Below are 6219 nucleotides of genomic sequence, written 5' to 3' on the forward strand. Positions count from 1 at the left end.
ACTTTAAAAATTCAGAGTTTAATACTCAGCCCTGCTCTGTTCTAGGTACTCCTGGCAATGTTGTCGAAGGGAGGAATTTTAGATAGATAGATAAATTGATTGATTGATTTCAGAGAGGAATAGAGAGGGAGAGAGAGAGAGAGAAACATCAATGATGAGAATCATTGACCGGCTGCCTCCTTCACGCCTCCTACTGGGGATCAAGCCCGCAACCTGGGCATGTGCCGTTGGCCGGAGTCAAACCCAGGACCCTTCAGTCCGAAGGCTGACGCTCTGTCCGTGAGCCAAACCGGCTAGGGCTCGCAGGGAGGAATTTTTAATTTCAGAGAGAAGTTAATTATGCTACCACAATAGAATCTTAGACTGGGTTCTCAAATCCCTCCAGTGAATCAAGTGTCAGTTATCTGCACCTGGTTGTTTGCAGTAAGACGATATACCAGCATTTACTATGGTTTTATTGGCTGGGGTCAAGGTCAGGAAGAGATGCAGATGTGATTAGAGGTGCCTCCCACAGGACATTCAGAGGTCAGAGCAACTCAGGGAGGTCCACCTAGGCCAGTGGTCGGCAAACCGAGGCTCGTGAGCCACATGCGGCTCTCTGGCCCCGTGGCATGGGCCACGAAGTTTCAATCGCACTGTACGTGCACGCCCGCACGTGGTATTTTGTGGAAGAGCCACACTCAAGGGGCCAGTTTGCCGACCACTGACCTAAGCTAATGTCATTGTTCATTCATTCACTCAGCATACATTTCTTGAGTACCTACTGTGTGCCACGCAGTGGTTAGCACTGAGATGATGATGATAGTGATGAAAACACAGACATGACCTCTGTCATCACGGAACAGCTGGTGAGAAGTCGGGGTACGTACGGTGAGGGAGGAGGTGCCCTGGGGTAAGCGGCCTTCCTCCCGAGAGGTTCGCTGAGGGGTGATTCCCAGGGTGAGAGCTGCAGGATGAGGAGGAACTGTCGGAGGAGGAGTTGGGGTGAGGGTTCCCTACATAGACAACAGCACATTAAAAGGCTCTGGGCCAGGCCACTGTGGCTCAGCGGTTGAGCGTTCACTCATGAATCAGGAGATTCCCGGTCAGGGCACATGCCAGGGTTGTGGGCTCGATCCCCAGCAGGGGGCGTGCAGGAGGCAAGTGATCTATTGGTGATGCTCTCTCATCATTGATGTTTCCATCTCCCTCTTCCTCCCTCTCTCTGGAATCAGTAGAAACATTGTAAAGAATGGCTCTGGATGGGGGATGAGGTCAGCTTTGAGGATGGAGGAGGCAGGTGTGGCCCAGGATGTGGGAGCAGCAAGCAGGCGCGGCCCTCCCAGGCCGTCAGTTGGTCCTGTGAGCGTCCCCAGCCGAGGGCGTCCCAGAGGCTGCCTGCCCCTTCCCTCTTCCTGTTGTCACCTGTGGAGGGAACAAACAAGGAGCGAAGGTGAAAGCAAGTCTCAGTGAACCTGTAGCCAGTTGTCATTTCAGGTACCAGAAAGCTTGCAGACACAACCCAGGGGCTGTACAGCGGCTCTGGTGCGAGTGGCTTTAAAGCAGACGCCCGGCTCGCTCTGCGTGGGCCACTCGGACCGCCCTGGAGCCAAAGGATGGCGGTGAGCACAGGGCGTCGGATTGAAAAACAAAAATCTCGGTTGATGCTGAAAAGTGAACCTGGGTTGTTGGGCCCGGGAGGTTCTGGAAGGTCCTCCACTGCGTGAAGTGGACCTGCCCCCGAGGGGGCGTCCTCGGCTCTTTCTGATGTCAGGACCCCTCAAGTTTGGGAAGGCAAAGGGGTCGGCAAGGTGGCCGCAGGCTGTGTCCCGCTGGGGGCAGGCTGTGGAGCCAGCACGTCCCCCCCTCTTTCCCTGCACTCTCCGGGCACCACCTCTCCCCTCGTTTTAGAAGAAATGAACTTCGAACGTAGAAGGAAGAGAGCGCTTGATGTTGTGTACACAGCGTGGTCAGAAGGATCGCCTTCTAATCTTTTACTGCCCTGGGGGGCAGGTGGTGCGGGAAGCTGCTGGCAGGAGGGACTGTTTTTTCAGGGCTGGTTGTGCAATGAGCCTATGTTTGAAGCTGCAGGAGGCCCGAGCGGCTTGCCCACAGGCATGTTACGCAGAAGTCTCCCTCCGTGCGATCTTGTTTGCTGGGTGTCATTGGGAGTGTTGTGCCCACAGTTCGCTGGAGTTCTGTGCTGCACAGTGATGCCCATTCTATAGTTAAAGTAGCGCTTTTTCTAAAAAGGACTCGACTGCCCTGGCCGGGTGGCCCAGCTGGTTGGAGCGTCGCCCCGGACACCAAAAGGCTGTGGGCTTGATTCCCGCTCAGGGTGCCTTTGTGAGGCAACCAATTGATGTTTCTCTCTCACCTTGATCTCTCTCTCTCTCTCTCTCCCTCCTTCTCTCTCTCTCTCTCTCTCTCTCTCCCTCCTTCTCTCTCTCTCTCTCTCTCTCTTTCTCCCCTCGCCCTCCCTTCCTCTCTCTAAAATCAATAAAAAAAAAATATCCTCGGTGAGGATTAAACATTTTTTTAATAAAAAAAGGACTCTACTGTCAAAGTTCTCCTGAGATGCCGTCTGAAGTAGTTCCTTTCAGCAGCTGTTGGTGAACAGGTTGCTGTTGTAGCCTAACCGTGACTCGTGTCTGTGGAGAGGAGACAAGGGGATGCTCTGTCTCTATCCGGTGGTGACGTGGAGGTAGACAGTGACTGAACAGGTGCTGGGGACCGGGCTGTGCTGAGCTTGCGTCTGGGGCCGTGACCAGACGTGACCAGACGGTGAAAGGAGAAGTGAGGGTATTTTTAGCCGTCAGGGCTGCTCGGAAACGTTGGTTTTCCCCGACCCAGCGGCTCCCAGGGAGAGGCAGCTGTGCGTTCATTCGCTCCAAGTCAGTGTCGACACATTTTGCTTCTGTATGATGCTTCAGCATACGCGTGGGGACTGGTGAGCAGCTGATTTGATGGAGTAGCGTTGAAACCCACACAGTTCAGCTCACATGCGTGGGGCTCCCGTGAGGGCCTCGGGGAGGGCCCCTTGGCCGGGGGACCGCCCTTTCCCTCGGCTGGTTTCCCTGGAAAGGGGGGTGAGGACACCTTTCACTGCGTCCTTTCCTGTATTCGGGGACCCAAGCGAGCACAGAAGCTCTGCTGTTGAGAACCACGTGACCTCTGCAGTTAGGGTCTCACCATTCTGGGTGCACCAGTTTAAACCACTACCCACGTTAAGTCAGCTGAGGACTTGGGTACAATTTTAGAGACGTGGTAAAGGGAAGGGAGTCGGCCTGGGCTGGGTCAGCTGTCTCTAGACTTGCCTTTGCAGGCCGAGAGAGAGCACTAAGTCCCTGGTATACAAGGGCTTTACCCCCTCTGGCCACTTCTGGTTTCCTGGTCATGGTTGTGTTTGAAGTGCCGGCAGGCCGTCCAAGCCAGTGCTGCCAACCCCGGGTGTGTGGACGAAGGACTGGGGTGGGGTTGGGAGGCCGGCCTCTTGGCTCTGAGTCCCAGCTGGGCCGCTCACTGGCTGTGAGCCTCTGGGCACATTAAAGTCACTTCCTGCCTTTGTGCTTCAGTTTCCTCATCCGTGGGATGGGAATGGTGGCGGTACCCTCAGGGCTGTGCCCGGCCCGAATGGGTTAATCCCTGTGAAACGCCCGCCAGGGGATTGGCCTTTCCTGGGATGAATCACAACCTGCATTCCAGGTGACAGTCTGTTACCCTTTCTCCTACCTCGCGGGCGGCTTTGCCTCCGAGTGGCAAACACGAAATGGCCAACGTGTGCACAGTCAGTCAGAGCGCGTGGATGGACCAGGAAAGCCGAGGGGTCGGGATGGGTTCACAAGGCCCTTCAGACTGGGCAGCGGGGCTCCGGGGCACCTCCCGATGCTGGCACGGCAGTCCTGGCCTCCCCAGAGAAAGCGGCCGCTCTGGGCCCCGTGTGGAACCCGTGCCCAGCATCTCCCCGGGATGGCTGCGCGGTGGACACGCCTCAGGTAGGCAGCTCGCTGGCCCGGAGTCGGCCTCCAGGCGGCACCGGCCAGTCCTGAACTTTCGGGGGCCTGTCAGACTCCTGAGCTCCTGACGAGCTCGTTCTCCCGTGACAAACACTCTCATTGAGACTTTCACTCTCAACCTGCACTGGCTCAAGCTCTCCGCACTCGTGTGGAAATAGCCTGGAGAGGTAGGGACACTGGTGTCCTCGCTGTGTCCCCTTCCCCCCCAACACACACACACACACACACGGGCTGGTATCTCATGCCTTCCGTGGAGAAATGCGCGTTTGTGGGGGGAGAGCTGTCTCCTCCTCAGAATCTGCTCGGTGGTTCTGACCTGCTGGCGGAGAGCTCCCTTCTCTGAGGTCGGTGTGGTTCCCGCCAGTCTCCTACAGAGAATCGCACCTTTAAAGCAGCGGTTCTCAACCTGTGGGTCACCAGCCTGTGGGTCGCGAACCCTTTGGGGGTCGAACGACCCTTTCACAGGGGTCGCCTAAGACCATCGGAAAACACATATAAATTACATATCGTTTTTGTGATTAATCACTATGCTTTAATTATGTTCAATTTGTAACAATGAAATTGGGGGTCACCACAACATGAGGAACTGTATTAAAGGGTTGCGGCATTAGGAAGGTTGAGAACCACTGCCTTTAAAGGCTGCCAGCCACCTGGGGAGTGGGCAGGTAAGGGGCATCTACGACTCTGGGGCTAAACTGGTGAGCAGTGTGGGAGTAGGAAGCCAGGGTGAGGGCAGGCCAAGTGGTGCTGATTATCTTGCAAGTCACAAACCCTAACTTGCGAGAGAGTTCTGTGAGTTAAAAGGGGGAACCACCTTGAATAGATAAAATGTCTTACATCAATTTTACAATGAACTAGGCTGTGAGAATGGTAAATGTCCTTTATCACTCAACATTGTTAGTTCAGAAAACTAGAAAAGGCCAGCCCCTTCCGTGGTCAAAACCAAGGGCTCCCAGTGTTTTTCAAACAAACCTGAAAATTCTCTCCCTGGCCTGGTGGGGCTGGGCCGCTGGAATGGCTGTGTGAGGCTGCCACCTTGTGGCCAGTGCCAGGAAGTGCATGTGTAACCTGTTGCTGGATCCTCTCTGTGAACTATATATATATATTTTTTAAAATATATTTTTATTTATTTTACAGAGGAAGGGAGAGGGAGAGAGAGATGGAAACATCAGTGATGAAGGAATCATTGATTGGCTGCCTCCTCCACACCCCCTACGGGGGACCAGGCCCACAACCCAGGCATGTGCCCTGACTGGAACGAACCTGGGACCCTTCAGTCCGCAGGCCAACGCTCTATACACCGAGCAAAACTGGCTAGGGCTGAACTATATTTTTAAAGGTCTTTTACAAAGACTTTCCTCAGTCGCTCTCACCACACATGTCATTCCATCTCCGGGGCTTTGGTTCTGTCTAAGCCAGTGATGGCGAACCTATGACACGCGTGTCAGAGGTGACACGCGAACTCATTTTTTTGGTTGATTTTTTTTTGTTGTTAGATGGCATTTTAAATATATAAAATAAATACAAAAAATATAAGTCTTTGTTTTACTATGGTTGCAAATATCAAAAAAATTTTCTATATGTGACACAGCACCAGAGTTAAGTTTAGGGTTTTTCGAAATGCTGACATGCCGAGCTCAAAAGGTTCGCCATCACTGAACTGGATCTGTACTAAGAGAAAAGCCCTGCCGGGCTGTCTCGCAACCGGAGAGCCGTGGCCCCGCAGAGGTGAGCCCTCCTTTTGAAGGGAGGAATGAGGAAAGACTGGGGCTTAGGGTACTTGGCGGGCGCTGATAGGTGACTCAATGTACCTTATAGGTGATTCAATTCTGTACCTTATAGTCCATATAAGGCACAGAATTGGGCCTCCTGGTATTTCCGGGCTGCAGGCCGCGTCATGATTACCGTTACTCCGCCCGCCACTTTGGGGAGGGGGTGATCGATCACTAATGATTTTGAAGCGGACCATTTTGCACTCAAAGCCTAATTTTGGGTGGAGAGGCTGGAAGTGGCTCTATGCGGATTTTTACCCCCAAAGAACGCCGCGCCCCCGCAGAGAACGAACAAGCCCGGAAGGGGAGCACCAGGCTTCCGTCACATGTCCAGCTCTCTGCTTTGTACAAAAGGGTGTGAGCGGTTTGGTTAAAAAAAAAAAGAAGAAGAAGAAAAGGGCCAAAGTGACCGGGAAAATAATGCTCGCAGTGTTTCCCAGCAGAAATGAATG

This window comes from Myotis lucifugus, unplaced genomic scaffold (genome assembly GCF_000147115.1).
Source record: "Myotis lucifugus unplaced genomic scaffold, Myoluc2.0 scaffold_46, whole genome shotgun sequence".
NCBI lineage: Eukaryota > Metazoa > Chordata > Mammalia > Chiroptera > Vespertilionidae > Myotis > Myotis lucifugus.